Genomic DNA, 18,597 nt, shown 5'->3' with positions numbered 1-18,597 from the left:
GTGGGAGCCGTCTACTTCTGATAGGGCGTTCAGGAACGTCCATCAGAAGGAGTGGGATCGCGCGCGCGTGCCCGCGCAGCGGCGCGATCCCGATGCGCTCGTGTCACACAGACATCTCAGATCGGCAGGAGGGCTCTGTGATTGGCCCTCCTGATCACATGACAGCCGTGTCCAATCACGGCCGTCATGTGATGTAAACAAACAGCCGGTTGCTAGGCAATCGGCTCCTTCTCTCCTCACACAGAAGAGCAGATCGCTGCAGCCGGCTGATGATCAGTGAGTATGAGCTGTTTTTTACAGCTTTTTACTCACTGATCTTCAGTCTAGTGTAAACACAAATCACCACACAGTATAAACACACATGTCCCTAACAATAAAAACATGTCCCCCACATATGTCCCACTAAAATCACATGTCCCAATGATTATATGCACACATATGTCCGCTATCACCTGCACACATATGTACATGATCATTTGCGTACATATGTCCGTGATCACACAAACCAATTATTATACACTTAACGGAATTTTTTTTACCAAAAACATGTAGCAGAATACATTTTGGCTTAAATTTATGACAAAATTTGATTTTATTGGATTTCTTTTAAAATAGAAAAAAGAAAATATTGTTTTTTTTTCCAAATTTCCGTTTTTTTTTGCGCTTATATCGCAAAAAATAAAAAATGGAGTCGTGAATAAATACCACCAAAATAAAGCTCTATTTGTGCTAACAAAATGATAAAAAATTTCATTTGGGTACAGAGTAGCATGACCGCGCAATTGTCACTGAAAGCGCTAGAGCGATGAAAGCTGAAAATTGGGCTGGGAAGGAAGGGGGCGAAAGTGCCCTGTATTGAAGTGGTTAAACAAGAACCAAAGAACAGAATTTAAAGGGCTGAACTTCACTATTACAGCTGGTTCTGGGTATATGAACCTCTCAAATGAAGGATAGAAAATGAATACAGGAGACCTAAACTCCAGGGACTGATGTGAATGTATGATATGTAAAGCGCTGTGTAAATTGATCGCCCTATACAAGTACTTATTAGGCCCCTTTCACACTTGAAGTCGCTGCGACTTGAAGTCGTTCCTGTAATACTTTGGTCTGACTAAGTCCATAGATCTCAAGATTACACAGGCATTACTTCAAGTCGTGGCAAAAATCACATGACTTTCAGGTTGCACAAGTGTGAAAGGGGCCTAAAATAAACAAGACAAAATACATCTAAACAGTCTCAAACAAAACTTTGCATAAGTTACACAGGTTGACTCAACCAAGTAGTATGTACCACAAAAAGGGTTTTGGTCAACTAAGGACATGCACAAACCTCTATGGGTCAATAAAAGTTTAGCACTCATTACATGCCTCCATAAACATATGCAAATACACTGATCATTGTATTAGTTTCACTGAAGATGTCAGTGGCAGTTAGGTCCAACAAAGTGTCTTTTTACTAAAGACATGTAGCAGAATACCTTTTGGCCTTAATTTTTGAAGAAATACATTTTTTTTGGCTATGTTCTATACCGTATATACTCGAGTATAGGCCGACCCGAATATAAGACGAGGCCCCCAATTTACCCCCAAAAAAACTGGCAAACTTATTGACTCGTGTATAAGCCGAGGGTGAGACATGCCTGTCCATCCCTGTGTGTGTGTCCGTCCATCCCTGTGTGTCCGTCCATCCCTGTGTGTCCGTCCATCCCTGTGTGTCCGTCCATCCATCCCTGTGTGTGTGTGTGTCCATCCATCCATCCATCCCTGTGTGTGTGTGTCTCCATCCATCCATCCATCCATCCCTGTGTGTGTGTGTCTCCATCCATCCATCCATCCCTGTGTGTGTCTCCATCCGTGTGTGTGTGTGTGTGTGTGTGTGTGTGTGTGTGTGTGTGTGTGTGTGTGTGTCCAGCCTACCTTTGTCCCGAGCCTCCGTCCCGTGCCTTGCCTCCTTGCCTCCGTCCCGTGCCGTGCCTTGCCTTGCATCCGTCCCGTGTCGTGCCTTGCCTTGCCCCCGTCCCGTGCCGTGCCGTGCCGTGCCTTGCCTCCGTCCCGTGCCCTCTTCGTCGGCGGCCATTGTAAAATTCAAAAGCTGCGCCGCCGCCTTCGCCTGTGATAGGCGGAACACTGAATTTCCCAGCAGCCTGTGTTCCGCCTATCACAGACGTCGTATCATCCTCGTCCGTAGTACGAGGATGATACGATGTCCGTGATAGGCGGAACACAGGCTGCTGGGAAATTCAGTGTTCCGCCTATCACAGGCGAAGGCGGAGCCGGAGGCGCGGCTTTTGAATAGAATGGCCGCTGTCTGTCTGCTCGACACGCTGATCGAGCGGGCAGACAGCGATGACTCGAGTATAAGCCGAGGGGGGCACTTTCAGCCTCAAAAAAGAGGCTGAAAATCTCGGCTTATACTCGAGTATATACGGTAATCGAAAAAAAAATGTTTATATACAAAAACCCCAGTGATGATCAAATGCCACCAAAAAAATAAAATAGTTACCGTATTTATTGGCGTATAACACTTTAAAATTAAAATCAGGGGAAAATCGTGGGTACGTGTTATATGCCGATCCCCCGACAATTGGGAGCCTCATGGTGGCTTTTTGTGCGCTCTCGCAGTCCTGCGTGAGCCGCCGAGATACACAGGAGATCCAGCTCGGTACCTCAGCAGTGCCATTTTTAAACGGCAAGGCTGCAAATGACACTGACAAGGCTGCATTGATGGGCATTTAAATGTACGTTTTTTTCCTTAAAATTTCCTCCTAAACTTGGGGTGCGTGTTATACGCCGATAAATATGGTATATAAAATTACATGACCGTGCAGTTGCTAGTTAAAGTAGCGCAGTGCTAAACAGCACAAATAAAATTTTCCATGGATGAATTGGTTAACTACTTCCCACCCGGCCAATGTACATAAACGGACAGGTGGGCGCTCTCTCCTGAGTGGATGTTCAGTAACGTCCCTCAGGAGGGGGATCACGCTTGCCCGATGCGCTTGTGTCACCCGGACACGGTACATCTACGATCGGCAGGAGGGCTCTGTGATTGGCCCTCCTGATCACATGACGGTCATGTCCAATCACAGCCATCATGTAATGTAAACACAGAGCCGGTTGCTAGGCAATCGGCTTTCCTCTCCTCACACAGAAGTTATCTGTGAGGAGAGCGGATCGCTGCAGCCTGCTGGTGATCAGCGTGTATGAGCTGTTTTTTACTTACTGATCACCAACCTAGTGTCCCCACACAATGTCCCCAAAACACATTTCCCCCCACGAAAATCACATGTCCTAATGATTATCTGCACACATGTCCATGATCACACAAACCAATTATACACTTAACGGAATTTTTTTTTTTTTAACAAAAACAGGTAGCAGAATACATTTTGGCTTAAATTTATGACAAAATTGGATTTTATTGGATTTCTTTTAAAATAGAAATGAGAAAATATTTTTTTCTCTCCAAATTTACGCTCTTTTTTCACTTATATCGCAAAAAATAAAAAACTGAGTCATAAATAAATACCACCAAAAGAAAGCTATTTGTGCAAACAAAATGATAAAAAAATTATTTGGGTACAGTGTAGCATGACTGCGCAATTGTCATTGAAAGTGCAAGAGTGCTGAAAGCTTAAAATTGGTCTGTGAAGGAAGGGGGCAAAAGTGTCCAGTATTGATGTGGTTAAAAGATGGTCTTGTGTTTACTTACATGCCTTTGGTAGATCAGAGCAAATCAGAGTGAAATTTTTTTTTTTTTTTATTGCTTATGCTAAATTGCCCTAAAGTGTTAATCTAAACCCAAGAACCTGCATTTACTATATCTTATCTCCCACAATACACAGAACATAGAAATGCAATTAAAATTTGTAAATCTAAACTGCTAAATAGCTTGTCTTATTAGCAGTTGTGCGATTTCTATCAGTGTCTGGTTAAAGCATGTAAGAGTTTTCATTCTCCTCTGACTGTCCTAGAGGCTGCATGACCCCTTGACCCTCTAGAAAGTGCTGATTGGACCTGTGCTGATCTCTTCCCTCTAGTAAAACAGAGCTGCACGATTATTCTTAGAAGATAGATCACAATTCTCTCATCGTTCACATTAAACCAAAAAATTGGGCTAACTTTACTGTTTAGTTTTTTGTTTTTTTTTTGATTAATTGAAGTGTATTTTTTTACCAAAAAATTGTGTTTGAAAGACCACTGTGCAAATACAGTGTGGCATGAGAGAGAGAGAAATATATATTTATTTTAGGGATTCCAAGTAGTTTTCTAGCAAAAAATACTGATTTTAACTTTGTAAGAAACAAGTGCCAGAAAAAGGTTTAGACTAAGTGGTTAAACTTCTTGCATTTACACACAGAAGTTTATCTCTTTAATCTAAGAAGGAAGAGTTGCAATGTTTTTAGTCATCTACTAGCACAGACAATGTTGTTAAAAACTTTACCTTTTATTTCTTTTGACAGCTGAGTAAGCAGAGAAGTCTACATTTGTTACATAAAGATTGGAAAACTCTGCAATAGAGATCAAATCGAGATCACAGTTTAATGATTTATTGTGCAGTAACACACAACAAACTGAGCATGTGCAGAGTGCTCCCACAGCTCTGTCCTATCAGGAGGCTCAGAGAAGACAGGACCAACCTAATACTGAGCCATCAGTAAGGTTGCTTTCACACTGGAGCGGTATTCAGGCGTTACAGCGCTAAAAATAGCGCCTGTTTAACGCCTGAAAAAAACCGGCCCCTTTAACTCTAGTGTGAAAGCCGGAGGGCTTTCACACTGGAGCGATGCGCTGGCAGGACGGTGAAAAAAGTCCTGCTAGCCGCATCTTTGCAGCGGTGAAGGAGTGGTGTATTCACCGCTCCTAAACCGCTCCTACCCATTGAAATCAATGGGACACCGCGGCAATACCGCCGGCAAAGCGCCACTACAGCGGCGCTTTGCGGGCGGGTTTAACCCCTTTTCGGCCGCTAGCGGGGGTTAAAACCACCCCGCTAGCGCCCGCACACCGCCGCTAAAACGACGGTAAAGCGCCACTAAAAATAGCGGCACTTTACCGCCGACGCCGCTCCCGCTGCAGTGTGAAAGCAGCCTTACAGAGCCTTTAAGTCCTGTCAGTATTGCAAGGTGGGGCCTCCATAAATCTGATTTTTTTTCCAGCACATCCCACAGATGCTCAATTGGATTAAGAAATAGAGAATTTTGAGTCAAAACCTCAAACCATTCTTGAACCATTTTTTGCTGTGTGACAGAACATTGTCCAAAGCATCACACTGCCTCTGCTGGCTTGCCTTTTTCCTATACTGCATTGTGCCATCTCCTCCCCCCCTCTTGGTATTACCCAAGGAATCTTCAAATCACAGTTGTGGCTCCAAGTGCCTAGGTGCAGCTGCCAGCAGCGTTTACTACGATAGGTCACTGACAGTTGCAGCTATTCACTGCTGTCTGCACAGCCAGCGATTACCTGGGTATGATCGCTGGACACACACACAGTGCATCGCTGTGTAGAGAGCTGCAAATAGCTGTGGCCATCAGTGACCTGTCATAGTGAATAGTGACCGTGGACATGCTTAGTTTAAAGCCACAATAGGAATCAGAAGATTCCTTTCACTACACACTTTGCACTGGCCTAAATCGCCGGTGTGAATGTAGCAGCCCCTTTCCCATTTTTGTAGGACCTGGACAGACACAGAGGTGGGTGGGTGTAAACAGACAAGTCCATTTACATTCACCTGTCAATGGGGTGCATGGCCCTTCTGTGATCAAGTCTGCCTGAAAAATGGACAGGTGATCGGAATAACCACGTGAAAGGGTCACGTTCCGTGCAGGTTTCCCACACTACATTAAAAACAATCTGCTCTTGCCATCTTCAGTGGCTGTCAGTGCAAAGTTCCAAGGAAAGGTGGTCAATACCAAACAATGAGGCAAGTACCTAAACCTATAGTAGTTCTCAAAAAGGTACCCAGAATTTCAATACTTCTAACAGGTGGACCACCAAGGGAGGTTAACTATTACAGACAGGCATCCATTTAAATGTTATAGCCAAGCACCTTACCCAATTCAGTATACCAATACCCAAAATGGGTGGGGGCCACAACCTGTAGGTAGGAAACAAAATCACGCTAGTAACAAGGCATTTCAAAACTATACAATCCCCCCCCATGTATGTTTCAACTACAGGGGCTATACATGATACACGTATTGGAGGGTAAATGCCAATGTACACAATGACCTTTTCTTGCGCTTATTATGCTGACTGAGGAAGAATGTGAGCATATGAATTATCTTTTCTTGCAAAGTATTTGTTATAGGAGATGTTTACAAATACAAAAAAATATTCTAAACAAATTACAAATGTATTTTCATCCATGATGTAGTGCGATACTACTAAACAATCTTATCCTGAAGAAACAGCACCTGCCACGAAACACGATGGTGACCCCAGAAAACCAATGCCCCTTTATGGTGATAAATTGTAGATGATATTTATAAAGGTTGTCAGCCTCATGGTGTACCTTTAAAAGTCAGATCTTTTGGAGCAACATTTTGCTTCTCTATTCTTCACGACCAAAAGGAAAACATCAATGAAGATTCTACAACATGCATCCATCCTGCAACAGGATACAGAGTAGATTCCACACTCCATGGAGGAAACATATTGCATCTATATGGCCAAGAAGCCACTATGTTTCAAATTACAAGGCAAACCTTCAGGTACTCACAACTTCCACCACCCCATCTCTATTCAGACCCTGTGCCAGGTATAATCTAGGAACAAAGAGACCAGGTCTATGACCAAGTCTAGCTGTACTACTATGCAAATCCTCCATTTCAAAGAAATACTGTGCCTATGTACGGTGCATGATATTAACTTCCGCAACAAACATGTGCACAAAACAAAATGAACAGGAAAGAGAAAAAGATTCAAGCTCTTACACCTGAAGGGCTAATGCAGACACTTGCATCATCCTAGACCTCCTAGAGGTCCTTTTGAGCTTCGTGTGCCACATTGGAAGAGGAGGAATGGTCTTGGGCCACACAAAACAATAAGGAAAGCTGATAAGCAGAAAAAGGTTGGGCTGATCACAAGTTAACAATCACCGATGTAGAGAGCATACCTAAGTAATAAAACTTAATTTAATAATATTAATTACAAAATTGAGAGACAAGACCAATATCCAGGCCATTTCAGGTCTACTCATCACAACCAAGCCCTTTGACTTCACTCTTTGGACGTGTCCTTCCCTCCGACTCTTACTAGCTCCAAATTCCTTTCCTGGCAAGTCTACAGCCCCACTTCTGTGCCATACGCACCATAATGGAAACCAAAATTACTCTTTCTTGACTACTCTCCTCTTGTCATAACCCTTCGTGGGTGTGGCTTGAACATACTTAACTGATATTTTTTAGGTAGGATAGCAGATGCTCTGACCAGGCCACTTACAGACTGAGTCGTTGCTCTCCCAGTCCACTAGCCGGGAAAATGATTTTAACTTGAAACCAACAAATGTCAGAAAGGTTTAGTGTTTAAGTGGTTAAACTTTTTTTCACTTACACACAAAGTCTATTCCACTGACAAATTTTTACAATGTTTATACTTAAGTTCAACTGATAAAGAATGTTTTGATGCTTGGTAGAATGCCCAGTTTTCTTTTGGTGGATGTGGCTTCAGAAGAGCAGGGAGAATGATTTGCATAGAAAGAATTGTGAAACACTTTAGTCAAGATCGCGATAACGGTTCTTGACGATTATTTGTGCAGCTCTAGTGTCTAGATGGTATCTTTGCTCTAATATCCAGCATAGAATGGACTACTATCCTTCATACGTGTTGGAGATGTTTTACAGGCCACATATCTGGGGCACCTGTCTACGCATTATCACTTTTTGGGATAAAATACTACAACTATATGACACGCTTCTTAGGGATATACTTTCTATGCTGCCAGGCTCTTATAAACAAATTAAGAAAAGTTTAATTTGTAATTTTGTTACAGCAGCCCCATTCCGTTATTGTTAGACATTGGCGCCAACTGTCTGTTCCTTCCTTAGCGGATTGGGCTTGTGAGATCTAAAAGATTGAACACCTGGAATACATGATAGCCTGGGAGAATAAGACGATTCTTAAAAACTTATGTGGGCAGTATAGTCACATTATCAGTTTTCTTCCAATTTGGAGGTCTTTGTAAGTGCCTTCTGGTGCCTCTCAGGTATAGGCAACCTCCTTCTCTGCCCCATTCTACCTCGTCGCTATTCCTGGATGCATCATTGGATTTGATTGACAGCAGCAGGAAGCCAATGGCTGCGCCGCTATCAATCTATCCAATCAAGACCCAGGACCCATGGAGAGAAGGACAACGTGTCACTGCCAACAGAATTAAGAGGCTCAGATAAGTAAAACGGGGGGGGGCTTAGGATGCATTAAGGTGAAAAAACACTAAGGTTTACAGCCCCTTTAAGGCTAGGTTTCCACTAGTGTGCCTTTTTATGCGATTTGGGACTGAAAAGTCACTTGACAAGTCGTACCCCATGATTTCCAATGAATTTAAAAAAAAAATTGCAACTTTCCGGATGCAATTGTGGAAACAGCCTAAGGATTTTAATGTGTGGCACTGAGGTAGTTCTGTGAGCACTGAGGTGATTCGTGGAACATTTTTGGACTATACCAAAGAAGAACGGAGCACTTGGACACTTACTAGATATTTTATGTATGTTTGGTGATATTACTCACTATCATTTGTTTATATATGCTGTTCATCATCTTTTAGATCACCTTTTAAAAATTGAGTTTATGGATATGATGGTTTACCTTTTGCTTCACATTTAACGCATAGAGGAGTTGCGCAACACCATCCACATTCAAAATGCTCACAAATATGGGTGCTGCTGAAAACTGATGACGTGAATAAGGTAGGATTGTGAAGCATGGGAGATTTTTCTTTGGAAAGATAAAAAAAAAAAAAAAGTATAAAAGTCCAGTAAAGCTAGGGTCAAACATATGCTGCTCTGCAAGCCACATTTTGCACTGGCATAGTAGCCCATTCATTTGAACGAGCTGCTGTGCCTCCTGAAAATGCAGGGAAACTGTCCCTGAAGCATTTTAGAAATTGCAGCACGGGAACTACAAATGCAGTGCATGCCATTAGGAATTAATGGCACCAGCATGCATTCAATGTGTTTTTCTGTGCGGGTGGTTGTAGCTGCAGGTGCGTACCCACAGTGGGAAACACCCGCACAGATGTGAACCTAGCCTAAAAGACGCTGGGGTAGATTTACTAAAACTGGAACGCTCAGAATCTGGGGCAGCTGTGCAAGGTAGCCAATCAGCATTTAACCTCAGCTTGTTCAGTTAAGGTTTGGCAATAAAATCTGGAGGCCGATTGGTTTCTATGCAGAAGCGAGCCCGATTTTGCATTCTCCAGCTTTAGTAAATAAACCCCACTTAAATTTTTATTTGGCTACATATGTTTGCAGTTTTTTTTTTTTATAAAAACAAAAAAAAAAAAACTAAATTTTTAAAGTGGTTGTAAACCCTTAGGCCCCTTTCACACATGCGGTTCATATGTCCGTATTTCATCCATCCATTTTTGGATGAAATACGGACATACATGCATCCCTATGGGATAGCGGAACATATGCTGACGCCTGAGATTATCAGTCTCCGCTATGGTCCGATTCTGCAGACGGAGGAAAATCCTATTTTTCTATCCGCCTGCAGAGTGGATCGGATGAACACGGACAGACGGTCTGTGTTCATCTGATCCCCCATAGAGGAGAGCGGAGATCTGACAGGGTGGCGCCCTGTCATCGTCCAGCTCAGCGGGGATAAGCATAGGATCCCCGCTGAGCAAGCAGATGTTCACGGGGTTGATCATCACGGATCCATCCCGTGTGAAAGGGGCCTTACATATCCTCGGCAAAGTGAACAGCCTCGGGTGACACACAAAGATGAAACAAATTGCCCTAAAGATTTACATGTCTGCCGAATTTTAAAGGAAGAGCCAATGCGCATTCTGCACTCCTCCTGTTTCTAGCAGACAGCGAGCTGGAGCCCACTGATGTCACAGAGCTGGTCCAGGATCAGGCAAGATTGAGACAATAAAGTCATGAATCCTCCCATGTGTCTGGACCAGAACCCGACTCAGCCTCACGAGCCTGAGTCGGCCGCTCCCACTCCCTCCACAGCCCAGCGCTCCAGTGAGGGGAGGGGGCAGAGCAGAGAGGCTGGTGGAGAGCTGAAGGTACACTCTGCAGAGCCCAACGAGGAGAGCTCTGGAGGGAAGTGAGCTGGCCATTACAAAGAGCAGAGAGGAGTTATGTGCGCATCATCCAAGGAAAGAGGCTCCAGTACACCATGGCAACTTTTAACCACTCCCATTTCAACAACATTGTCAACTTTGAGTAGGGATAACTGAATGATGCCTGCAGCTACAGGCATCATTCAGATATCTTCTTTTAGGCTGTATTCACACCGGAGCGGTTTCAGCTCATAAAACGCTTGTAAAACGCCCAAGAAAAACCTGAACACCACCCAACAAGCAAAATCCCATTAAACCTGAACACCCTAAGCTCATATAAAAAAAAAAAAAAAAAAAAAAAAAACCCACCACAAACATGAGCTTCTTTAGGGCAGATTACAGGCATTTTTCTGCCTTTCACATGACCTGAACAAAATAGAGGAGTAAGAAAGTCAGAAACGCTCAGGTGTGAATGCAGCCTTAGAGCTAGAGATTTCCAGCATCATAAGATCACAGCCGCTTGATCATTCTCACAGGCAGATGTAATGTTTACATTCCTTATAATAGGAATAAATGTGATACAAAAAAAAAAAAGTCAAAATTGAAAAAAAAAATATTTTTTAAAGCACCCCGTCCCCGTGTGCAGAAGTGAACGAATACAAAGGCCACACCCACATATGTAAATGACATTAAAACCATACATGGGGGTATCACCGCAAAAGGTTAGAGCGAGAGCAGCAACTCCACCACTAGACCTCCTCTAACGCTAGCCTGTAAAAATTATATATTATATATTATATATATATTAAAGCGTCGACTATGAGGATTTTTAAGTACCGAAGTTTGGCTCCATTCCACAAGTGTGCGCAATGTCAAAGCGTGACATGCTAGGTATCTATTTACTCAGCATATCTTTTACATAAATAAAAAAATTGGAAATTGGGCTAACTTTACCTTTTTTTTTTTTTTTTTTTTTTTTTTTTTTTAAATGCATGAGACTTTTTTACCCCCCCAAAAAAAAAAAAAAAAAACGCATTTAAAAAATGACCACAAAAATACCATGCAAGGTAACAAGCTGCAACAACCGCCATTATATTCTCTAGGGTCTCTGGTACAAAAATTTAAAAAAAAAAAAAAAACTTAAAAAAAAAACCATACACACATACAATGTTTGGGGGTTCTGAGTAACTTTCTATCACAAAGAATCTGTTTGCATGTACGAGAGAAGCGTCAGAATTGGCCTGGGTAGCAAGTAGGTAAACTAAAAATCAGGCGAGACTCGTACATACAAACTCCAAGTACTATTCCTACCAGAAGCAATGTTATGCACACAGAGCTGCCAGATAACCTCCAGTCACTCAGGTATCCTGCTGTTCATATAACCAGGCCCTTCAGAAATGGTCCCCAGCAACGCCAAACCTGCTGTAACCATGGAACGATGTGTGGAGGCCTAGAGCATTCACCTGTCATTACCAGCACAGTGTACAGAGCCAGTATACCAATAGAAGCATGGAACGTGTGCAAACACTGGACCCATAACACCAACGAGTCTACCACACAGAGCAAAGCACTGAGTAATTCCGGGTCCCCTCCGCCCTCTTCCCCAGTCACATGACCTCTCACCCGCGGGCTCCGGGCGCAGCATCCACCGCCTCTTCTATCTGAGCAGTGTGTGAGGGGAGGGGCGGGGGCGCGCAGGGCCTGGAATGGAGTTCGCGCGCCCGCACGCTGGAAGGAGTGCGCGTCTGTGAAGGAGAGAGGCGAGTGGTCGTGCTGTCAGGGCTCGGTCGGTGGGGGGTGGGGTGGAATGGGGCTGTGACTGAACTCTGTCTCTGAACTGCTATATAGAACGGTATCAGCACTTTTCAAGTGAAAATATGAAATGTGTGCTATTTTGTAGCTTCATATGGCTGTTGCTTGACTGAAAATACCTCAGAGACTCTGTTCTCTCAGACCCCTTTCACACCACTGAGGCAGTTTTCAGGCATTTTAGCGCTTAAAATATCGCCTGAAAACTGCCTCTCCAGTGTGAAAGCCCGAGTGCTTTCACGCTGGAGTGGTTCTGCTTGTGGGATGGAAAAAAAAAGTCCTGCAAGCGGCATCTTTGGGGCGGTGTAGGAGCGCTGTATACAATGCTTCTACACTGCCAATTGCAATGAATGGGCAGCTCTTCTAAGCTCTATCTTTAGCGGTGCTTTACCGTCAATTTTGCCATGCTATTTGGCTGCTAGTGGGGCGCTTTTACCCCCCTGCTAGCAGCCGAGAAAGGGTTAAAACCACCACAAGGCGCTGCTGCAGCAGCGCTATGCCGGCGGTATAGCTGCACTGGCCCATTGATTTCAATGGGTAGGAGCGGTGCTCCAAAAATGCTGCTAGCAGGACTTCTTTTAGCGTCCTGCCAGCGCACCGCTCGTGGCTTTCACAGCAGCGGCTTTTGCAGGAGCTATTTTTAGCACTGTAGCGCCCCAGTGTGAAGGGGGACTGAGGATGAGCTCAGGTATGTTCGCAGAGCCCGCCAGGAAGTCAGCACTGCACAGCGCATCGGGACAATGTCTTGCTGCTTGTGATTAGCGATGTACAGTACCGACTTCCTGGCGGGCTCTGCACGTGCGGCTTGCGAACACGCCTGAGCTCATCCTTATTTTTCAGAAGAGCTACAACACCAGCGTTTTTAACCCCTCCGATCACTAGTGGGTTAAAAGCGGCAGAAAAGCAGATGCTTTATCGCTAACAGACCCACCTCCCCAGTGTGAAAGCAGCCGCAATGCTTTTTTTGAAGCTCCCCTGTGGAAAAACAGCGAACCAGTCAACTTTATTGCATAAGAGATGTGCAATAATACCCACTTTCAGACCGGCCCATTTTGCTGGCTTAAGACCAGACCACTTTTTGCAATTTGGCACTGCGTCGCTTTAACTGACAATTGCGTGGTCATGCGACGTGGCTCCCAAACAAAATTGACATCCTTTTTTCCCCATAAATAGAGCTTTCTTTTGGTGGTATTTGATCACCCCTGAGGTTTTTATTTTTTGCGCTATAAACAAAAATAGAGCGACAATTTTGAAAAAAACGCATTATTTTTTACTTTTTGTTATAATAAATATCCCCCAAAAATATATAAAAAAAAAAAAATTTTTCCCTCAGTTTAGGCCGATATGTATTCTTCTACATATTTTTGGTAAAAAAAATTGCAATAAGCGATTATTGATTGGTTTGTGCAAAAGTTATAGCGTTTATAAAATAGGGGATAGTTTTATGGCATTTTTATTAACCACTACAATACAGGGCACTTTCACCCCCTTCCTTCCCAGCCCAATTTTCAGCTTTCATCGCTCTCGCACTTTCAGTGACAATTGCGCGGTCACACACTACCTAAATGAAATTTTTATCATTTTGTTCGCACAAATAGAGCTTTATTTTGGTGGCATTTATTCATGACTCCGTTTTTATTTTTTGCGATATAAGCGCAAAAAAAGAGGACATTTTGAAAAAAAACAATATTTTCTTTTTTCTATTTTAAAAGAAATCCAATAAAATCTAATTTTGTCATAAATTTAAGCCAAAATGTATTCTGCTACATGTTTTTGGTTAAAAAAAATTCTGTTAAGTGTATAATAATTGGTTTGTGTGATCACGGACGTATGTACGCAAATGATCATGTACATATGTGTGCAGGTGATGACGGACATATGTGTACAGATAATCATGATTTTATTATTAGGGACATGTGTTTTTATTATTTGGGGACGTGTGTTTTGGGGACTGTGTTTATAATGTGTGGTGTGGTGTGTTGTGTGTTTACACTAGGCTGGTGATCAGTGAGTAAAAAGCTGTAAAAAACAGATCATCAGCCGGCTGCAGCGATCTGCTCTCCTCTCCTCAGCGATGACTTCTGTGTGAGGTGAGGAGGAGCCGATTGCCTAGCAACCGGCTGTTTGTTTACATCACATGATGGCCGTGATTGGACACGGCTGTCATGTGATCAGGAGGGCCAATCACAGAGCCCTCCTGCCGATCCGAGATGTGCCGTGTCCGGGTGACACGAGCACATCGGGATCGCGCCCGCGCGATCCCCCTCCTTCTGAAGGACGTTCCTGAACGTCCTATCAGAAGTAGACGGCTCCCACCCGGCCGTATATGTACATTGGCCGGGTGGGAAGTGGTTAATGATTTTTTTTTTTATTAGTAATGGTGGCGATCAGCGATCTTTTTTTTTATTGTGACTGCGACATTATGGCGGACACATCGGACATTTTTGACACATTTTTGGGATCATTGTCATTTATACAGCAATCAGTGCTATACAAATGCATTGATTCCTGTGTAAATGACACTGGCAGTGAAGGGGTAAACCAGGGAGTGGCAGTGTAGGGGTTAAGTGTTCCTAGGGGAGTGTTACTAACTGTGGGGGGCTGGGCTTTGTGTTAGTGAACACTGATCTCTGCTCCAATCACATGGAGCAGAGATCAGCGTCACTTGTTGCTAGGCAGAACGGGAAGATGCTGTTTACAACGGCATCTCCCCGTTCAGCCACCCAGTGAGAAAATCGCGGGTATCCCCGCGGCGATCGTGTCCGCGGGACCTGCGACCGGACGTACCTGTATGCCAATATGCCTGCCCGTGCCGTTCTGCCGACGTACATCGGTGTGCGCCGGTCGGGAACTGGATAAAATTACCCTACCTGCTCGCTGTCTTCTTCTAAGGCCTGGTTCACACCTATGCAGGTGGCATATTCCAGGTGCATTTTGTGTTTTTCAATACACGTTTTTGATCCATTGACGTCCATGGAACCAAAAGCCAGAAAAAAGTCCCTGGCCTATTCCATAAAATGCACAGATGTGAACATGACCAATAGGAAACCATGTTAAATGGATTGTAGTGTGTTTCTGCAAAGCTGAAAAGGCACAAAAAAAATGTATAGGCGTGAACCAGGCCTTCGATGACGACCTCTTGCACCGACTGCTATAGAGTCTCAAAGATTGGTGCTCGGAAAGACTCCAGCACCAACAAAGGACTGTTGGGCAGGTGAGTTTTGAAGTGACTATAAACGATCACCTTGTAAAAAAAAAACCTTCAGTTTAACCACTTAAAGAGGAAGTAAACCCAGTGTACTTCCTCTTTGTTTCCCTGCAAAGGTAAAGCATTATGTGTCACTTACCTGACACAGGAGCCAGCGATGTCACCGCTGTCCCCTCTTCCACGGAGCGTCCATCTTCTTTCTGGGTATCGTGGCTCCGGCGCTGTGATTGGCCGGAGCCGCGATGACGTCACTCCTACGCGTGCGCACGGGAGCCACCATTAACGGCATATCACCGTTAGCGGAATGCTCAGTGCGCCTGTGCTCTGCTGTCTACGGCACATGCGCCATAGACAATGGTGCCTGTCTTTTTGCAAATATCTCCTAAACCGTGTAAGTTTAGGAGATATTTCTTGGACCTACAGGTAAGCCTTAATCTAGGCTTACCTGTAGGTCAAAGTGGTCTATAAGGGTTTACAACCACTTTAAGCCCTGGACTATTTGGCTGCCTAAAGACCAGAGGACTTTTTACAATTTGGCACTGCGCTGCTTTAACTGGTAATTGCGCGGTCATGCAATGCTGTACCCAAATCAAATTTGCGTCCTTTTGTTCACATAAATAGAGCTTTCTTTGGATGGTATTTGATTGTCTGTGATTTAATTTTTTTGTGATCTAAAACGTAAAAAGACTGAAAATTTTTGGGGGAAAAAAAAGACATTTTCTACTTTTTGTTATAAGAAAAATCCAATAAACTAAATTTTAGTAATATATTTAGGCCAATATGTATTCAGCCACATGTCTTTGGTAAAAAAAAATGTCAATAAGCGTATATTTATTGGATTGCGCAAAAGTTATAACGTCTACAAACTAGGGTACATTTTCTGGAATTTACATTACACTTTTAGTTTATGACTGCCTATCTCATTTTTTGAGGTGTTAAAATGGCAGGGCAGTTCAACCTCAACCCCTCTCCCCCCCCAAATGACCCCATTTTGGAAAGTAGACAACCCAAGGAAATTCAATCAATCAGAAAGTAAATATAACCTAACACCTTCACTGTGTCAAATCACTATCACCTTGTGGCGCTAAATAGGTAAGATCAGTCCCCCTGTAAACCCTTCCAAGAATGTATAATGATAGTATACAGAAGGGACTCTCCAACCCTTATTCTATTCACCTCAAAAGAATATATATATATATATATGCAAATATCAAAACAAACATATAAATTAAATATCAAATTACCTTAATTCACCCAATGGATATATGTTCAAAAGTGAAAAGATATTTTCATAGCAAATCAAAATGTATACATATCCTTTAAGGCACACAGTACATTCAACAGAAAATGCAAATGTGTATACCACAACTGCATATGTGTTTTCAACATAAAAGAAAAAAATTATTTTTTATACAAAAAGAAAAGAAGCAAGTCCTCAACCCAAGGAAATTGCTGAGAGGCATGTTGAGCCCATTGAATATTACATTTTTTTGCCCCAGGTGATTGCTCAAACATGCAGGGGGCATATGTGGAATTACACCCCAAAATACATTCTGCTGCTTCTCCTGAGTACGGGGATTCCACATGTGTGGGAGTTTTTGGGAGCCTAGCCACATAACCAATCACCACCTTCAGAATTTCCAAGGGCGTAAATTTTTGATTTCACTCCTCACTACCTATCACAGTTTTGAAGGCCATAAAATGACAAGATGGCACAAACCCCCCATATTACCCCATTTTGGAAAGTAGACACCCCAAGCTATTTACTGAGAGGCATGTCGAGTCCATGGAATATTTTATATTTTGTCACAAGTTGTGGGAAAATGACAAACTTTTTTTATTTTTTTTTTGCACAAAGTTACATAGTTCATAGTTGGTAAGGTTGAATAAAGACACCAGTCCATCCAGTTCAACCTACATTACGCCACATTTTTGAAGCGCTACACTTTTATTTAATATTTATCACGTTACACTTTTTACCTTGGTGGTGTGTTAGCAGCTGTTTACATATCTTATATATATATATATATATATATATATAAGAATAGCGCAGTGTTTTTGTTTATAAAAAAAAAAAATTCTTTACTAGTGGGTAGTTTTACACATTGCTGCAATTCTTTTTTTTTTATATATATTTCACTGCTGAAATGGATATTTTTGAATATCGAGCCTCACATAAAGTTAATACTGATGGTGTGTTTGTTGCTACTGGCAGTAATACTGAGATTGGAGGGATGTTCATGAGACTAAAGAACATTATGACATCCGAGCTCCATTTACAGTGGGACCTAGTGTTTCTGCAACAATACATTGCAGAACATATGGTCCCCAGAAGTTTGAGATGGGATATATACCCTCAACAAGGTGAGCTGGAGCTTGACTCCTGGTTCAAATACTTTAATGAGGCCGGGATTAATCTCTTAGGTTTCTTAATTTCCAGGAAGAATAATAGATTAAGTCTCCTGGACAAAGAAATTAAGGAACTTAGAGATAAACTTGGGGCGTTTAAAAACACCCCAGAATACAATTCCCTTTCGGCTAATTTATTGAGCCATTTAGAAAAGGAAGACAGGGAACAAAAATATAAGAAACAAAAAATACTCTAGAGACATTAATGACTATAAGACAGGGAATGTTTTTAGTTGGCAAAAATCGTTACAAAATTTACCTACCATGGATACACAATCCGTAATCGGACCCCAATATGTAGGTCCCACCACTTTTCCAAGGGAGGACATACCACCCACATCTTACAGTGAAGCTCTACAAAGATATCCAGATGATCATCCTCTCAACAAAGGGTACAACATTATACCCCACATACTCCCAGCAAACCACAGAGGGGGAGAGGTAATCATCGGGGTAAGAGAGGTGGGAGAGGATCCAACCGAGGACGTCCATACAATCAGGATGACTATTATCGTAGAGAATATAATGAGTCACCATATTATTCCCCGTCACCTAGACGTGCTCCTCCTAATTCTTATTATGGGGGACCCCATAATTATAATACAGCTACAGTCTCCACACATAACAGGTTCTCCCCGTTGAGAGACCAGAGAGACCCTGAAAATAGGAATAATATGTATGTACCACCCACATATAATTCATCCAACGGCAACTTTAGAAATCAGGATTTTCACGAGGATCCGTATACCAAAAAAAGAGGTCAAGATCCAAGAGAGGGTGCAGAGGGGCTTTTTCCCGGGGTGAATTATCCGTATTGGATAAGGGGTTAAAATATGCACCTCCTAAACACCTTAACAAATTTAACACGTTTATAGACGTACATAAATATATTAGAAAAATTTATATTCAAAGGTATTTAACAACCAATCCCTTTAGA

The 18,597-nt window shown here is 42.7% G+C and overlaps 1 protein-coding gene across 9 annotated transcripts in view; it reads right to left on the bottom strand.

Annotated features, from left to right (window-relative positions):
- Nucleotides 1-18,597, bottom strand: part of GNG7 (G protein subunit gamma 7) — a 356,098-nt gene that overhangs the window by 174,296 nt on the left and 163,205 nt on the right. For 2 of the 9 annotated variants that reach the window (XM_077475887.1, XM_077475883.1), the window contains exon 1: nucleotides 11,546-11,691. The exons of 2 other annotated variants lie outside the window; for them this stretch is intronic. The gene's annotated coding sequence lies outside the window, so the exon portion shown is untranslated. 5 more of the 9 variants (XM_077475885.1, XM_077475881.1, XM_077475889.1 and 2 more) reach the window with 5 other exon arrangements.

This window comes from Lithobates pipiens, unplaced genomic scaffold (genome assembly GCF_037356315.1).
Source record: "Lithobates pipiens isolate NorthernLeopardFrog02 unplaced genomic scaffold, aLitPip1_a1.2 Scaffold_13, whole genome shotgun sequence".
Taxonomy (NCBI): domain Eukaryota; kingdom Metazoa; phylum Chordata; class Amphibia; order Anura; family Ranidae; genus Lithobates; species Lithobates pipiens.
Note: the sequence above shows the minus strand (reverse complement) of the source record. Positions and strands in the feature narration are given on the sequence as shown.